At 38.0% G+C, this 19,868-nt stretch overlaps 1 pseudogene; it reads left to right on the forward strand.

Annotated features, from left to right (window-relative positions):
* The first annotated feature begins 339 nt into the window (after positions 1 to 339).
* On the forward strand, positions 340 to 2,301 carry LOC147487687 (phenylalanine ammonia-lyase 1-like; annotated as a pseudogene).
* The last annotated feature ends 17,567 nt before the right edge of the window (positions 2,302 to 19,868 follow it).

Raw genomic sequence — 19,868 nt, forward strand, 5'->3', positions numbered from 1 at the left:
TTTGACATCCGGGGGTATTGTGGACATTTCAGAGAAAGGTATGCAGCTTTTAAGAGTGTTGGCGTGTGAGCGTGTCTTCTATTAAAGAAAAGAATATCCGCAAGTACATAAACAACTATGGGATATGCACTTTTTTTAGAAGTACATAAACAATTATATGCACATGCTTTGCTTCAGCATCGATTTTATTTGATCCATCACTGACCATCAGTGCTCACTTTTTTTATTCTTCGCCCAACTTTTCTTTTTAACTAATCCACTATATTATGACCCAACTTTATTTCAGAAAGAAAAAACAATTAATTTTTATAAGCGTAGCCTTTACTTAATGCGATATAATGGTTGATTCTCTTATTATATATCATTTCAACTCAATTACTATTCTTTTTGTTTGAAACTTGTTGGATCAGATGCTTGAACGCTGGAGTATTTGGGAATGGGACTGAATCTGGCCACACACTGCCCCAGCCTGCAACAAGAGCAGCAATGTTGGTCCGGATCAACACACTTCTACAAGGATACTCAGGCATCCGTTTTGAAATATTGGAAGCAATAACCAAGTTTCTCAATCAAAACATCACCCCATGCTTACCACTTCGGGGCACAATCACTGCTTCAGGTGATCTAGTTCCTCTGTCCTACATTGCTGGGCTTCTAACTGGACGACCCAATTCCAAAGCTGTCAGGCCCGACGGTCAATCTCTTGATGCTCAACAAGCTTTTAAATTGGCTGAGATCAATAGTGGATTCTTTGAATTACAGCCCAAGGAAGGTCTTGCACTTGTTAATGGCACTGCAGTAGGATCAGACCTAGCTTCAATGGTTTTATTTGATGCCGACATTCTAGCCCTTCTCTCAGAAATCCTATCAGCGATTTTCGCTGAAGTCATGCAAGGTAAACCCGAGTTTACGGACCATTTGACACACAAACTGAAGCACCACCCGGGTCAAATTGAGGCTGCAGCCATTATGGAACACATTTTGGATGGCAGTTCCTATGTGAAAGCAGCTAAGAAGCTACATGAAATTGACCCCTTACAAAAGCCTAAGAAAGACCGGTATGCTTTTCGTACTTCTCCACAATAGCTAGGACCTCACATTGAAGTCATTCGATCGTCAACCAAATCCATTGAACGAGAAATCAACTCTGTCAATGATAATCCATTGATTGATGTGTCAAGGAACAAGGCCTTGCATGGTGGGAACTTCCAGGGGACTCCTATTGGAGTCTCAATGGACAACACAAGATTGGCAATTGCATCGATTGGGAGGCTAATGTTTGCGCAATTCTCTGAGCTTGTTAATGACTTTTACAACAACGGGTTGCCTTCAAATCTATCTGGTGGTAGGAATCCAAGCTTGGACTATGGTTTCAAGGGTGCCGAGATTGCAATGGCTTCCTACTGCTCTGAACTGCAGTTCCTTGCTAATACAGTAACTAATCATGTTCAAAGTGCAGAACAACACAATCAAGATGTGAACTCCTTGGGCTTAATCTCTTCTAGGAAAACTGCTGAAGCCGTCGACATTTTGAAGCTCATGTCTACAAGCTTCTTGGTTGCACTATGTCAAGCAATCGACCTGAGCCATTTGGAGAAGAACTTAAAGAGCACAGTCAAGAACACAGTGAGCCAAGTGGCTATGAAAGTTCTAGCAACGGGTGTTAACGGCGAACTTCATCCTTCAAGGTTTTGTGAAAAGGACTTGCTCAAGGTTGTTGATTGCGAGTATGTCTTTGCCTACATCGACGACCCATGCAGCGCAACATACCCCTTAATGCAAAAACTAAGGCAAGTCCTTGTTGAACATGCATTGAACAATGGAGACCAAGAAAGGAACTTTGACAACTCAATCTTCCAAAAGATTAGTGCCTTCGAGGAGGAACTAAAAAGCCTTTTGCCTAAGGAAGTTGAGAGCGCAAGAAACTCGTACGAGACTGGTACCTTGGCAATTGCTAACCAGATAAGGAGTGCAGGTCATACCCATTGTACAAGTTTGTGAGGGAGGAGTTGGGAACTGGATTACTGACTGGGGAGATGGTCCAATCGCCATTGATCCCCTTTTCGATTGCCTAAGTGACTGGAATGGTGAACCACTTCCAATCTGTTAGTACATTCACAGCTTCATTTGAAATTATTTGGTTTTGATTACGGGGATTTTTTAGTCTTCTTAAATGTCCATGTCGTAAGATATACCATGTATTCATAAGAACACCATGTCTATACCGGAAAAATGTGATCTCCGGACCCTTAATGATGTCTATTTATTTTAAATTATATATAAAGTTAATTTCTTTGAACATTGACATATCTTTGCATTGATGATGTACTATACAGATCATTCCAAATATTTGATACGACATGTCCGTAACACTGTCATCTCTAATTGAGATGTGAAGATCAGTAGAGAAATTCCCATAGGCAACTTATGGGCACCATTACGCTTTAGCAGTTCGGCTTTCCGACAATGGGAAGGACTATCCAGTATCCATTCTTAAAACCAAATAAGAAAACTGTATTCATTATTCATAAAAGTTGTCCTCCTGACCAAGTGACCAGACTGAGAAATTTGACAACCATGTTAGACTTAATTGCAATTGTTTATAAGAAAACAATGGAGTCGGTTTGCCAACAATTATAAGAACAAGAAATCGCCAAAATCAACAGACACCTTTTTTTTTTTTTTTTTTTTTTTTTTTTTTTTTTTTCAAGTGGAAATTTTATTAATACTGATGAGGAATTTTACAAATAATTAAAACAAGCGTGCAATAAGTTGCGCTGCAAGTCCTTTCTGAATAGCAAATTCTATCCTTCTAAAAATAAACTCGTTAGAATCACCGCCATAACATTATCGTTCATAACTTCTTCGAAGTCTCTTGAGAAATTAAAACCAATGATCGTTGTTCCAAGAAACCGAAAAGTGTCGAAAAACTAAACGGAATGAAACAATGTTGGTTAGCTCCCCGCAAAGCTTCCTCATGCTTCACTATGTCTTCCCCTCGTTTGCTCTTTTTAGCCGCTTCTCCCACCTCAAAGTCACCATTCCCCAACCCTACCAATGGAGAGACTCATCTAAAATACATTACATCAACACATGCATGTTTAAAAATAAATCCCTCACAATGTAAAATAAATCATGCCCCTCGGACCAACAAGAATCAAGACATCCGCAGTCGAAGAGTCGATCTTCCCTCATTCGGATCGATGAGAAAGTTAACAGAGCTTCTTTCTTCACTTGTACTCCAGCCCTCCAAAATGCATCACATAAAATATCTCTAACATGATCATGTCGATTATTTGAAATCTGAAAAATGTCGACAGCAGGCCGCATGGTCCCCAAAAACATCCAATCTACTCTTTTTGCAAACAGGGCATAAACCACTGTCATAGTACAAAGAAATCATGAGACGGTATCGAATAATAGAACAATACTCCACCGCGACATCAAAGTCATATATATCCATAATGTCCAAGTCCCTCCATCGGAATAGCAAGTAGAAAATCTTTTTTGCGTGTTCAATGTCACGGTCAAATTGCAAGCATCCCATAACCGCCTTTTGACGTAACGGATAAATCAAACTCCTCTCGAGACCAAAACAATCTTACCATAACGCCGCCAAAACTTTTTGTGGTTTTGAGGGGACGGTAGCATTCACAGCCAGAGAATTGAGGTCAAAATCACGTAGGCAGAGACTCAATGCACCGCTAGCAAAGATCAAAAAATCTCATCCAAAGGCACCGTACCACAACTTCTAAGAATGTGGTCCTGAAGCTCAGAAGTCTGAAAACGGGATGCCACAAAAGCAAATGTAAAGACATCAATGGCACAATAAATACCTAAACCACCCAGACATAATGGGAGTGTCGATAAACGCCATTGTAGATCACCCGGGCGGGGACCATCGAAACCACAATACCCACGGAGAACACACCGGTTTTTTTTTCCGAAATCACTCACAATCCGGATTTTCGGGTGAAAATAGCTCTTAAGGACAAATAGCCCATATTTGAAATTAATATCTTCCGATTTTATCCTTTCTATCGTTTTGGTATTACCTCCTCGTGTGAACAGTGTTTGTTCTTACTCCAAATAAGTTAACAATTATTGTTCATATATTATGTTGAGGTATGAACAGAGATTGTTCATAGCTCATATTAAGGTATAGTATGAACAATAATTGTTCATACTTCAATAGGTGTTCTTACTAATCATACATTATGTTAAGGAATGAACTAACAGTGATTGTTCATAGCTCATGTTTAGGTCATTGTTCATACTCATACCCCAAATATGTATAAACAATGAGTGTTCATATACTAATAGGTCTTACTGATCATACATTATGTTCATACTTCAATAGGTGTTCTTACTAATCATACATTATGTTAAGGAATGAACTAACAGTGATTGTTCATAGCTCATGTTTAGGTCATTGTTCATACTCATACCCCAAATATGTATAAACAATGAGTGTTCATATACTAATAGGTCTTACTGATCATACATTATGTTGAGGTATGAACAGTGATTGTTCATACCCCAAATAGATAAGAACAATGATTGTTCATAATCCAATTGGTGTTTTCTTAGTGATCATACATTATGTTGAGGTCTGAACAGTGATTGTTCATACCCCAAATAGATAAGAACAATGATTGTTCATAATTCAATAGGTGTTTTCTTAGTGATCATACATTATGTTGAGGTATGAACAGTGACTGTTCATGTGTTCTCACTAATCATGCACTATGTTGAGATATGAACAACGATTGTTCATACTACATATGTCAGGTTATTTTGGATGGGTCGGGTTGTTTTTTTATTTCGCGACACGGGTAAACTTGACTTTTTACTACTCGGGCCGTTTTTTAATTTCGCATCAGGAGTATACTTGTCCTAAAATCTACCCGATCCTTATGAGTGATTATAAAAAAGAAATGTGGGTTAGTTTGAGAGTGAACTTTTATTCTTTTTTTGTCCTTGAAAGTTACTGTTAATAGAATCTATTGGGCTAGTTAGGGATACCCCCCACCCAGTTGCAAGATCCAACGGCTACGAGATGAAGTTTTTTTTTCACATGTAGAAACATTACCGTTGGATCTTACAAATAGGGGGTATCCCAAATATTTTTGAAAATGGAGGTAACACTAATTGCAACTAATAATGGGGGAAGGGCGGGTATCCATTACTAACCCGAATCCATTATATGGTTAATAATCTATTATGACTTCATAATTCATTTTGCATGAGAAAATACTCACCCGAAAGAATCCAAATTCTATCACTATAGGCACAATCATAGTTATTCATTGAGCTCTAGTTAAGAGCACAAAATTTGGAAATATGATCAAACTTATCATTTTTAACCTTAGTTTCCATCAGGCAAACAAGCCAAAATTTCTTACTCATCATCCTTATTTTATTTTTATTTTTATTTCCCTCTCTAGAGGTCATTGAAGCCCCTTAGAGCATCTCTAGGTAGTGTTCACAAATCCACAAACTATGTAAACAAAAATGACAAATTCTATTCATAAATCGGTGCCAACTCTAGGTTGGTCACAAATAGAAACAGCAAAGCGCCAAACTTGATGTGACCTACCCACGCGCCAGTGCAATTGTCACACGCCACTTGAAGCGTACTTCCTCAAATACCTATCTTTAGCTTCTACTTCCTCCATACTCCATCTCCAAAATCCTTCTCTCCAAAACCCTTATTGATTTATGATGGCTTCTTTCTCGTTGTCAAAGCAAACCATGGTAGTCGAAGCAACTCAACGTGTCAAATTTGCAACTCCAAAACACACCTTGTATTGTCATGTAGGTATTTGAATGCAAAGTGTCCTAGAAAACCAAAGTGCAATAGTTATATCTTCATATATAGGAGTTAATACCAAAATGGTGATCGATGAAGAACATAGATTTTTGAAATGCATATATGATCCCTGTCATGGTTTTAGTCAGATATGTGGAGACTTTGGATTGTGCAAGTTTGGGGCTTGAGAGGTGCACAAATGCATATATTTTGTTTCTTTCAAAAGCTTTATGGTGGCCTAGTGTTATAGAAAAGGTAACTGACAACAGTGTGAGGTTGACAAAGTTAAATTTGTCTTTTACTCACTATCCTGAGAAACAAATTCAATGGTTTGTTTCGTTATCAATTACCACGTTGCGAAAATTGCATCAAAAAGGAATTTTTTTTTTTTTTTTTTGGTTAAGATTTAATCTTTTATTAGATTGAACGTACTTTACATAATCCTAAGACATCATAAAGAACTTGCATATGTACAACCATTGGCGCTGATGATGCCACCACGCACGGTAGAAAAGCGGAAGGAAAGATGGTCTCGGAAAGGTCCAGTGAAAAGTGTACAGCTTGATTGCCGTGACAAACGAAAGTTCTTTACTTGATCCGGCTGCGCATGCGATGCCAGTATCTGAAAGCACCATTTGCTTCCCGATAAACCCAATGAAGTGCACTTCTTGGAAGTTACTCAAAGACTATCTTAATCTGAGAAATAATTCGAGCTAGTAACCAATGACGGTGCAAGTTCTCATCCTTTAAAACCTTATATAGCAATTGAGAATCTGTTTCTACCTCCACCTTCATATATCCCGCTTCGACCACAATTTGAAGTCCATATAATATAGCTACAAATTCGCCTCATTCTTTGGTTCGCGAAGAAAATTTGTATCGAAGCTCCCATTATAAAACGACCCGCAAAATCCCTGAGGATACATCCTCCCCCTGCATGTCCTAGATTCCCAATCGAAGCCCTATCTGTATTCAGTTTAACCCTGCCTTCATTGGGTGGAAACCATTTAATATAAACAAGCATTTTTTCCTTATGCTTCTGACGGAACATGACTTCCATAACCATCTGTATGTGTTTCAAGGCTCTGCTGATGTATCGAGATGGATGTAGACGCTTACCTTGAAACCTTGAATCATTTCTCGCGATCCAAATAATCCACAAAACCCCAACAAAATAGCAGCACTGTACTTCCCCGTTTTGCATTGTCCTTATATATTTTAATAAACTCAGTAACTGGTCCTTAAAACTGCCAACATTCATATTCCTCTGATCCACGAGGCCACTAAAATTTGTTCCACACCAAATAGCTCTAGAAAAGGAACACTCAAAGAAAACATGAGTTTGAGATTCAGGAAAGCTGTCACACATGGTGCATTCTGGATAAACTTGAAAATGATGAGATGCCAAAATATCCGCTGTTGGGACGACACCTTGCAAGCATTTCCATAAGAAAAATCTTTATTTGAATGAGACTTTCATCTTCCAAACCTGTTTATAAAAATTGTTATCCCGATCCAAAGTATCTGTTGCTGTAATCAACTGAATGCAACCATCATACGCAGACTTCACCGAGTATTCGCCATTATCCTCCCATTTCCAGATCAAAGTATCCTTCTCATTTGGTGTTAAAGGTATGGAAACAATTCTCTCCACATATTCTACAGGCCAAAATTCATTTAACCGCTCCCAATCCCATGTATTAGTATCCATGTCAATGAAGTCAGAAACAAAGTGAAAAGGACAGTCAAGTGGTTTCTGAGTAATTTCAGGCAATTCCTTAGAATGTGTAATCCATTTTTCCTCCCATGCCTTAATAGAAGTACCATTCCCCAGCTTCCGCATTTAACCCGTGATTGATAATTTTTCGTGTGTCACAGATCCTCTTCCACATAACTGATAAAGTAGATTTGACTTCCGCCTTCAAGAAACTGGAGTTGTGAAAGTACCTCTGTTTCATTTGATGAGCCCATAATGATGTTGGATTCAGAAGATCCCATCCTTTCTTTGCTAATAAAACATAATTTTGTAATTGCAGTTCCTTGATTCCCAGCCCTCCATTATTCTTTGACATACATGCTAATTTCCACGGGAAATAATGTAGTTTCCTTGTCTCTGGTGTATGGCCCCATAAAAAAGATCTTCTGATAATCTCCATTCGATCCAAAGATTCGTAAGGTAAAATTGTACAGACATCATATGAGTAGGCAAAATGAAGATAAAACAGAATTTACGAGTGAGTCTACTGCCTTAGATAAACAATTAGCTTTCCATCCCGGTTTCCTTTGAAATCTTTCCGTAAGAGGACTAAAACCGTGAACTCTACCCTTCCCTGTTAAATTTGGCACTCCCAAGTACATTGGCAGGACAGAAGTAGACGGCATCATGAAACTTTTTCTCAAAAAGTAAACGAACCTTCTATGCAATTTGGGGTGATGAATTATTTGCGACTTGGTTCTATTGATAGTCTGACCTGAAACTTTACAATACTCCGTTAGCAGATTGTTCAAATGATGTTGCTCTTCAAATCCACACTTACCCAGGACTAAAAGATCATCAACATACATTAAGTGAGATACCGGCTGAGAAAATCTCCCCAACTTGCAACCATGTATAAGCCCTTCTCTATTCATTTTCAAGAAATTCAAAGACAAGAGCTCAACATAAAATAAAAAGGTAGGGCTTAAAGGGGATCACCTCGTCTTAGTCCTCTAGATGGCTTAAAAAACCATGTGCAAAGCACCATTTAGTAACACGAGTAAGAAACATTCGAACACAAAACATTATCTTGTTAATCCAAATTCAATCGAAACTCAAACTTGGTTAGCATCACCCTTTAAAACTCCATTCAATTTTATCATAAGCTTTTCGTGATATCAATCTTGAGCAAAATATTTAGCTTTTCTATTCCCATGCCCTCTTATCTTATGATAAAATTCATTTGCAAGCAAAACATTGTCATGAATACTTCTCTTGGGTAAGAAGGCAGTCGAAAAGGACCAATAATTCTTTTGCGGGATAGGTCTCGGTCGATTGACAATAATCTTAGAAATGATTTTTAAACCACATTTGTCAAACTGATTGGCCGAAAATGTTCCGGGAGTGAAGGATTCATGATTTTTGGAATTAAAGCAATGAAGGAATGATTTAGCTGCAGGGAGAAAGAGCCCGAAAGAAAAAAGACTCCATTGTCGCGACTTACTTGATCCCCACCAAATTCTTTAAATCTTTGGAAAAAAATGCCTGATATCCATCCGGTCCTGGAGATTTAAAAGGCTTCATATGCTTCAGAGCAGTGACTATTTCAGCAGTAGTCACGCCTTTTAACAAGTTGGATTTTTCATCTTCCGCAAGAGATGGGGCTTGAACATTGAAAATCTGTGACATAAGATCAGGATCCGAAGTAGTCATTGTGTCTTCAAAAAATTCACTGAGCCTATCACCTATCTGTCTCCTTTCAGTTAAGATGCCACCATTTCTATCTCTGATAGAGTGTATATAATTCCTTTGTCGTCGACAGTTTACCATATTATGGTAGAACCTTGTATTACTGTTCTCCAAATTGGAACCAATCTAGACAAGCTTTACCCCCCAATGATTTGCTTTACGTACCAAGATATCATTATGTTCCAAAGTATCAAATCATTCTCCACCCTGAATAAATCTTCTGTGTCATTGTCATTCTCTATCAAACTTTGAATCTCACTCAACCGCTGTAAAACACAGTCCAACTTATGTTCCACCTCACCAAAGACATACTTATTCCACCATTTTAATTTTTCTTGACAGTTTTGTAGCTTCTTACATAAGACAAAAGAAGGAGAACCTCTCACTTCATTGTGAAAAGCATTTCTTATCTGCTCCTGACAACCCTCATGTTGCACCCACATTATTTCAAACCTGAACGGTCGTCTAACCGTTACCCTGTCTTGTAGCAACTTTAGAATCAGAAACTTATGATCAGAACTGGTGGCCAACACATGATGAACTCTACAGCCAGAGAATCTTGAACTCCAACCTTCATTTGCCATCATTCGATCAATTCGTTCCCATATTCTATGCCTCCCATTCTGTCTATTTGTCCAGGTGTAAATACTACCCACAAAACCCAAATCAAACAGCTCACAATTATCCATCATATCCAAGAAATTCCTCGCTTTGGGATAATTAAAAAGTTTTCCCCCACATTTTTCTTCTGGACAAGTTATTTCATTAAAATCACCCATGAGCAACCATGATTCATTATTTGGGGGTTTAAACATAGTAAGAACAGGCCACTGTAATCTCCTAATACAAGATTTAGAGTTACCATAGACACATGACAAAAAGAAACCTTCATGTACTCCATTCACTTTTACTGATATTTTACAGTGAATGAACCAAGAGTCGGACATCAAAACTTCAACAACCACAGAGTTATCCCAAAAGATCCACAAACCACCAGATAACCCCCGGCTTGGAACTACAAAAGACTCAAAATCCCCTAATCTTTTAATTAAACTGACTCCTTTATTTACAGGACACTTAGTTTCCATAATAAAACTAAAAAGAGGCCTGACATCCTTGATTTGTTTTTTCAGCTCCTCCATCATCGAAGGTCGGCCACTCCCTCGACTGTTCCAAGCTAGAAGACTCATGGAATCTTTAGGGTCTGCTTACGGCCAGAACCCTTAACCGACTGAAGCTTTTTTCCTTTCCCCAATGAATTCTTCTTCTGAAAAATGTTAGGGCGCTCAATGTAACGCCCGTATTTTTAAATACGTATTTTTCTATTTATTAATTAATTATTTATTTATTTTCAAAATTCGTCGGATTGGACTCGGGATACGTGGGCCTGGTTTTGGGCCCGAAGTCTGTTTTGGGCTTGGGTTTTGGACCCAAGTATATAAACACATTGTTTCGGAAAATAGGGTTCAAAAAGAATAAAATATATTAAAATGGAGGCAGAGAGCTGAAGTTGGCTCACGGAAGCGTTAGCCTTGACGACTTGGACTAGAGAGAGGATTCGGGTTTTTTTAATATCTGGTGAGTAGTTCGCTTTTTTCTACTTCACCGGGATAATTGAAATCGCTTTATTTGTTCATTCTTTTTCGTTGTGTCTCGGTATTATTAAACTAGTTAAATATTGGTTATTGTTTTTGGGTGATTAGTGAAACTGTCCGAACGGTTGAAACTCGGGAAACTGAGATGAAACTGTCGACGTTTGATTTGGGCCCGTTAATGGCGGCGTGAGCCCAAATAAACAGTGGTCGTCCCTGGCTTGAATGCTGTTAAACTGTTGGGTATTTTGTTGGTTGTTATCGATGGTTAAACTGTCGGGGGTGAGTTCGAAGCTTGAGAGTCCATCAATGGCAGCACGCCCAGACGTCCTCCAGTAAATCGATTTTAAATGTTTTTGATTGTTTTGTTGATTGTTTTGGTTGGATTGTGGTTGGATTTACGTTTGATTGTAGTGGGGGGATGAGCGGGTGCTGGAGAGTGTTGATGGAGAGCTTAGGGAAGCCATTAATGGCGGTCACGATTTTTAGATCTAGATTTGATGAAGTTTGGATTTTAGGATTTGAGGTTTTAGCTTTTGTTAATGTTATAGGGGTTTTTGCAAGGGTTAAAACCGATTGGTTTGTTTGGGTGGTCGATTGGAATGGTGGTGGTCGGTTTTTGGTGGCTGTTGGTGGAGGGGAAGATGAACAGTGATTTCGGTGTGGGCTTGGGCCGGTTTAGATGATTGGGCCTTGGGTCTTAGCAAGGTTAAGTTGGTTTGGGCCAAATTCTATTAGTGGCTTGGCCGAAATTTCGATGGTGGTTGGCCGAAATTTCAGTTTTAGTTTTATGTGGGCCGAAATCTAATTTAAGTGGTTAGGCCCTTTTCTTTTTGTTTTGAAATTTTTGGACCGAACCACTTATCTGTTTTTGGGCCCGTATCTAATATTGCATGGACCAGTCCATTGGACTTAAAATAGATCTAATTGGGTCTTGAAATGTTTAGACTTCCGGATTCTAAGGTTTGGGCTCCGCCTGTTGGGTCCGAACCATTACCTTTGGTCACGAGCCCACGAGCTACGACTTTTGACCTTAGCCATGAACCGTGGCATTATGACCTGAACCTATCGAACATGAAACGCGACGGTTTGACTTTGACGACGATTTTGACTTTTGACCATCGACCGTTGACTTTGACGGTTGACTTTGACCTTTGACCATGGCATATTGACTTTGACTTTGACCATGACATGTTAAGTTTGACCTTGACCATGATGTGTTGACCTTTGACCAGGCCATGTTGACTTTGACTTTGACCATGACCTGTTGACTTTGACCGTTGACTTTGACTGTGGAATGTTGACTTTTCTAGTTTTTCACATATTTGATTATATAAAATATTGTCGATATTATATAACTTGGTTGGTCATTATCTAATTTAGATTTGACGTGAGTAGTGTGTAAAACATTTATATATTGGGTTTTGATTGTGGACTTTGATCGCCTAATAATTCGTGTTAAGTTGTATATTGTATGGAGAAATCAGATGATAAAATCGATGATAAAATGGAAGCTTCAGTATATATTTGGTTGTCATTATCTAAGAAAGATTTGACATTTATGTTGTGTATTTTTGACACGCGACGATATTGAGATGTTAGGAGATATTATATTCCTAATCGTTATAATAAAATGTATGCGATCACGTTGAAGATTATGACATGATATCATATGTTGGGATATTTATATTAAGGCAATATCTTGGAGAAATGTATATACACCCATTATTTTATATGTGAGATGCTACTATGAGGTAAAGATAATATTAGTGAATATTTTTCACGGGAGTGTGGTGTAGTCTGAATAATATATCAAGACGCGTGAAAGAATGAATTTTGGTTATGAGATATAATTGAGATGTTTCTAAATATTGTGGCTTAGTGCTAATAAAAGCAATTGACCGCGACGTGATATAGTGGATTGTTTATTAGTCATTAATGTATGACACCGAATAAATTACGAACTAAAAATCCTAGAACCCCGACTACCACAACTCATGTGATTGGCCCTTCCGGGCGTTTCGATTAATCCGAATGGCCTTGCGGCCTGACCTTCTTCCGCGTTTTCAAGAAAGTCGAAATGGCCCTCCCGGGCGCCGAATAATAGTGGCTTGATTATTCCGTTCGCGAAAAATAGAACGATGATGCTAATATTTTATGCGAATAGTGGCGAGACTTACATAATTGCTTTCCGTGTGAGGATTTATGTCGGTGTCGCGGCATCCCGCTTCGGGGTGGTTACGCACCGGAGTGGTTCATTATGTAAGGGGAGGCATGTGGATGTACATGTTGTTGGGTAGCGATGGTAGCGATTGGGTAGCCGTGGAAACTAGGTAAGACATAGATACTGACGTGATTTTAGGGACACGCGCCAAAAGAAAACCTTAATTAATATAATTATGGTAATATGTTTGTTAATGATGTATATGTAGATAGATGATTATATATGGTTTTGCGAAGGGTGGGTCAAACTAATTACTTGGGGTAGACGCGACCCACTCGTGATTGAGCATGAAATGAGGTATGTATATAATATGTTTGTTTGGTTATTTGTTTAGTTGAACCTAAAGGCCTCGATGGAGGAACTACATGCCTTATTTATTATGTGTATAGTTTGTTGTGTGGTTAGTGGGAAGTTAAAAGTTTCGATTGGAGGAACTACCGCCTTTAATTATTATTCTTAAGGATGTTGTATTTGTCGTTGAAAGTTAAAGCGCTCGGTGGAGGAACTAACCGCCTTGTGGATTGTGTTTATATTTGTATAAGTATATGTTGTTTTAGGGCTACTCACACCAAAGATTGATTGTTTATGTCAACCCGATTTGCATGTTTGCTTATCGGGTGTGTTCATTAAATGAACATAGTTGATAAGTCTTGATTGAGTTTAGTGATGAAGAAGATTGGTTCTCGCCTTGTGGTTTGCGTTAGCATTGCGATCTCGTGATAAGTTTTGTTTTCCTCGAGGTGATATAGATTTTCAGTTGAGATAAGGTTATTTGCATTTTCATTTGTAAATTGTTTTTGGTAATGAAGATGATTGTTGTTTAAGTTAAAAATTTTATTGGTTTGAATTATCCGCATATTTTAAAACTGTTTATGGGTTTTTTGGGAGTGGAGAGTGCATCACACCTCGGAAATCGAAGAGTCGGGGACAAATAATGTTTTTCCGAATTCTGTCGAAATTCGGGGTGTGACACTCAACCTCCACCTCACATACATGAATAGGAGTTTTCCTTCTTGATTCTCGATCCTCCTCAAGAAAACTTTCAACCAATTCATTGACAGTCTCCCCATCTTGTTGCATCTTATCCTTGGCTGCAACCCCTTGCGATATCTCTTGTCTTTTATAAGAGTAATCCTCTTGATGAACAGCCTGATTATGTAGCTGAGCCAAATCAATGAAATGAAGCTTCTGAGGATCAGTTGATATCTGAGCAAATCCAGACGGACATTCCAGTTCATGCAAAGGATGAAAATTATTGAAATCCATTTGAGTTGAAAAACCCAGCTGTCCAGGGTTATGCGCTTCCACTGCAAGAGGTAAGTGATCATGTGGAATTTGCCATCCAGTTTCATTGTTAGGGCCATCATGTGCAGGCAGTTGAGGTGACGATATGTCAATGATCATGGGAGCTTTTAAATGTTCAGCAGTTGTGTTGATGCGCTTTGAATTAACCGAGGAGTCAGCGACATTTGTGATCATCGGAAGAAAAGGTTGGTTCAGATCAGTGGTAAACAACAAGGAGAAGCCATAAACAATTCGGTCTCCAAAGGGTTTTGGAAGATAGCGAGTTTTGGAAGAGTAAAACTGAAACCTTTGTCCTCCTGGAGAAACTCGAACTTCAGTCCCATGACTATCTTCAGTTACATTACAAGCGGCAAAATGATGTCCAATGAAGCCACACTTAAAACAGAAAACTGGGAGGTACTCAAAACCAAATGATATCCAGTCAACTCCATTGATGGATTCCGGAATGAGAAAGCCAGGGGGAATTGGTGCATGAACATCCAATACCACTTTAACTCGAACACAACTAGGGTGCGATTCAGTCTTAGGATACAACTCCATAAATTTGAGATCTGACATATCAAAATAACCAGATTCCATCAAGTTCCCCTCAATAATCTCCTTGTCCAAATATACCTCAGGATAGTTATGTAAATGCATCCAAACATAAAACTTTGAGAAATTTAACTCCTTGGTTTCATAGAAGTCCATCCATGGGATAATCTGAAAAATGTGCTGAGCTACAATCCAAGGCTGCCCCAGCAGAAGTGCAGCCACCTGTTCCTGAGACTCCAACCTGATTTGATATATTTCACCTTTGTACAAAACCATGTCTTCAATCTTAAAAGGGTACCATGCTTTTTCAAGAGCTGATTTAATGGTGGTCATATTCAGCCTTCCATTTGACCTTTTAGGACATTTGGCGACTTGTATCCAAACCGTGTACAAATATCACACGAGAGAGGTCTACACGGAGTCAAAATAAAAAACAACCACCCTAGTACCCATATTCAAAAAGACCAGAAAATAGTGTAGAGGGCTAATTTCGGGCCAAAGCAACTTTAGAGGACACCATTTTTTTTAGTAACTCACAATGACAAATTTCAGCATTAAGTAACTCATGAACCCACTATTTCAATTTTAGTAACCCTTAAGGAAAAAATAAGTTGACCCGACATTTTTACTTTTTTTTTTTATTACATAGTTTATCTATCCGTGTTATTATAGATATAAATAATTGAAATTTTTACTTTCAAAAAAAAACACCAGTTTCACCCCTCTGTATTGTATTTATAAAGCAGAGAAATTTGGTGATTATTCATATCCAAACATGTGAATATACCTTATACACTATATTGATGTATGAACAATGATTGTTCATACTCTAGTGGGCGTTTTTACTAATCATACATTATGTTGAGGTATGAACAGTGATAAATACCTCAAATAGGTATGACAATGACCCTCATATCCCACAATAATTGTTCATACCCTAAATAATACAAGCATTGATTGTTCATAGCTCATATTGAAATATGAACAGTGTTGATGTATGAACAGTGATATTGTCCATGCTCAAATAGGTGTTCTTACCAAGGCCCAAAATATCGATATCGATGAATATATACCCAAAAACCGATATATATCGGATAATCGGATATTGATATTCTATTTTTTGGTAACCGGTCCAAATTATTTAAAATATTGGATATATCGGATATATCGAAAAAATATAATATCGAAATATCGGATATATATCGGAAATATATTGGAAATATCGGATTTATATTTTAAAATGGTCAAAAAGTCAACCGATATATATCGATTATATCGAAATATCGATTATATCGGATATAAAGTTTCATATCGGAAATTCGATATATATCGAAAAAAAAAAAGAGTTCTATATTCGGTGGATATATATCGGAAATATCGATGTCGGTGTACCAAAATACCGATATATATTATTTATTTTATATTTTGGTCCATGGAGATCATATATGTTGAGAAATGAACAGTGATTGTTTATAGCTTATGTTAAGATATGAATAGTGATTGTTCATATTATATACACCAGGTCGTTTCGGTTGGGCCGGACCATTTATTATTTTGCATCAGGGATATATTAGATATTTTATATACCCCAAGCCGTAGCCATTTTTTATTTCGCGTCAAGAGTATACTTGACTTTTCATCTATCTATCCAGTTGTAAAGGAGCATTTTTGGATTCCTTTACATATAGGGGAGGAATGAGAGTGGAATTGGATTTAGGAAAAGGTTTAGACCGAGTTCGTTGGTAAGCGAACTACCTATGTATCCTCTTTTGATTCTGGAGGGAGAAAAAAATCAGGTCTCACGTAGTTCATATAGGTGGTATTTATAGGCATTGGAAGGTCTAGATCCTCGAGACACGTGTACTGTCATGTACATATGTAGGGTGGAGATTGAGTATGAGTGTTAGGTTGGTTTTGGTTAGAATTGTGTGATGATTGGGAGTAGGTGCAGTAGTTCATATATCACGGTGATTGGAAGTACAGGTATGGCTACTGTGATGATTGCACCTGGATAAGGGATGGTGTCTTTATTTGAAGCGTTCTGCTTAATGCCGCTCATTCGCCTTGAGGTATTTTTGAGCGAGCTGAAGTGTATCACCTACATGAAGCGAGCTACTCACGAATCGATCTTCGAAATCAGTGTCATGAGTTCGCTACGATCTCTGCTTATGCTTAACGCGTGCTAATATTTTTTAATGAGAATATTACTCTATTACACCAGTCCCTCCTTCCTTTAAATTAGAGGTGTCCACAGTTCGGTCCAGTTTTAGGTGAAATCTTCAGCCGAACTGTTAGTACTCACCGTTAGTACTTGGTTCTTAAATAGTTCAGTTCGGTCTAGTTTTAGGTGAAATCTTGAGCAGAACCGTTAGTACTCAGTTCCTAAAAATCAAAACCGTCAGCAATCAATGGATCATAAAAACCGGGTGCAAACCGAACAATAAATTCGGTTCAGTTCGTTTTTTAAACCGATGCTTAGACCTCTATAACAAAATTACTTATTTACCGGCGTAAGGCCGGATTTGCACCAAGCCCAAACCCAATTTTTGATTACCTTACCAAGTCCATATATTTATAGACTTGTAATGTTATTATTGTTTCTAGTCTGAGCGATGTGGGACTATAAATTTACCAGCTCAAGATTTTATAACATCTTGGTGCGGTACAATATCTTGGGGCGGTGTTGCCAGGCAGTTTGGTCATATAACATGCTGAAGTCAGGCTGTATCAATTCTCACATACACAGTAAGTTACCCAATACTTCTATATGATTAGTTATTTAGAAATTCTTTCTTTCATGTTCTAAATTAGTGAAGCCTCAAAATTCAGATGTGCATGTGAGTCAGACATTTGAAAACCACTCCATGCAACTCGCAAGCTTTGTGGAGAATCACATGGATTCGTGTCTGCGCTATTTGGAAGTCTGCTCATGTATTGGCGAGGAAAAAATTATGGTTGATAATTTCTGTGGGCAGGTTTAGATCTGCATCCATTGATTGGTTAAATGGATGCACCCTAGAGTTGCGCTGAAATGGTCAACATCCAAAGACAACAGGTTTTAAAACATTGGCGAATACTCAAAACAGATCTTCCCTCGTTTGAAACCTTGTATGCTTGGTTCTTTCATTGGTCCATGATTCATCACTGATTTTGGGTGGTCAGTGTTACAAGGTAAACTTTCCTTTGGAAAGGTCCTGTATAGTTAGATGTCCTGCTATGTTACTCTAGCATGTTCAATGTTTGAGGCGCTACCTTTGGTTGTGTCAAATACATTGACTTTTCTTTTGGCATGGCAGCATCAAGCTTTTGCTCATAAAGGAGAGTTTGGTTGGATGTCATCTCTCCCGCCCACCCAATAACTGAAGAAAGTAACAGGCAATCTCTATTTTCTCTTTTTGACCGAACGTGAAGGCTGAAGAACGTTATTAGACTCCAAAAGAACTATATAATTCATAAAATGTTTGAAATCATCCAGCATTCCAGCCGCTTATTGATAAAATATATATGGACGTATGGCTGATGCTTGGTAGGCTCGTATATTCAGTGTCCCTTCACTCTTTCAATCGAAAGAATTTTCCACATATTTGAAAAGAGAAAGATTTTGTTCCTGCATCCTGGCTGCTTATAAGGAGCTCCCTGACTAGACAATTCCAGTTGCAATCACATACACGCGAGCATGTCTCTGGATAGAGATAATGGAGTCTCTCAGGGAATACCGGAATAGGGAGTGTTGGCATAAGTGGAATGATGGAGAGTGGAGATGGAGAAAGTGAGCTGAACTGCTGAAGCCTTTTTGGTGGAGAAGGATTAGAGTTATAATATTAGAGCTGTAGGATTAGCTTCTCATCCAACGGTTGTAATAAAACAAAACTTTGGGTAAGAACTAAATACGGTTCGGTTCGGTTGGAACCGGTTAACCGAGACATAAAACCGAGAACCGCACCGACCCATTTGGTTTTCACTTTTAGGAACCGAGAAGCGAACCGGGTCTACAAAAAACCGAAAAAAATTGGCCAATTCGGGCCGGTTTGAGCCGGTTTGGTTCGGTTTCTCGGTTTCCAATTTTTTTTAAGTGATTAAAAAAAATCGGTGTTGAAAGTTACTTTTTTTTTGCCATTTTGTCCTTGGGAGTCACTGTCTGATTTAGGGGTGCAAGTGGATATCCAAATATTCGAATCCGATTCGAATTCGTATTTGAAAAATTGGATATTATTCGAAAATTTCGGATTCGGATTCAGACTCGGATATTTTTTTTATGTCCGAACCGATTTCGGATATGGATTCAGATACTGCCATATCCGCATCTGATAATATCCGATCCGATTTAAAAAATTAATAGTTATTATATATAATTAATTTATTCATTTTTTTTATTGTATAAAATATTATATAAAATCATAAACTAATAATATAAAACTATAACAACAAACTAATAATAATAAATAACAAATATATATATTTATATTAGTTTTTATAGTGGTAAAATGAATTATTTAAAGCAAATAAAATTTTAATTAATTTTAATTTTCGGATCGGATATTATCCGATATCCGTTTCGGATATCCGAAATCGGATTTGGATAAATTTTTTACTATCCGTCGGATTTGGATTCGGATTCGGATTCGATTCGGATTCGATTCGGATATCGGTATAAATTTTCGGATTCGAATTCGGATACAGGCATATCCGCATCCGAACCTATCCGTTTGCACCCCTAGTCTGATTCAAAGATTTAGGAAAACTAAAAGTAATGGGTATTTCTACACAGACCTTAGCAAACTCTAATCTTTTGGTTAGTTGTCGTTGGATCAGTGCATAAAGGTCCACCAATCAAACTAGAAATATACCCCATTCGATTATTTAAAGCCAGTTCTATTGTAGGAGAAATCCGTTGCACAATTATCCGGGGTGAGCTTGAGGCCATTGTAGGAGAAAGAAGAAGGCAAGTTCACTCCA

Source organism: Coptis chinensis, chromosome 7, assembly GCF_015680905.1.
Source record: "Coptis chinensis isolate HL-2020 chromosome 7, ASM1568090v1, whole genome shotgun sequence".
Taxonomy (NCBI): domain Eukaryota; kingdom Viridiplantae; phylum Streptophyta; class Magnoliopsida; order Ranunculales; family Ranunculaceae; genus Coptis; species Coptis chinensis.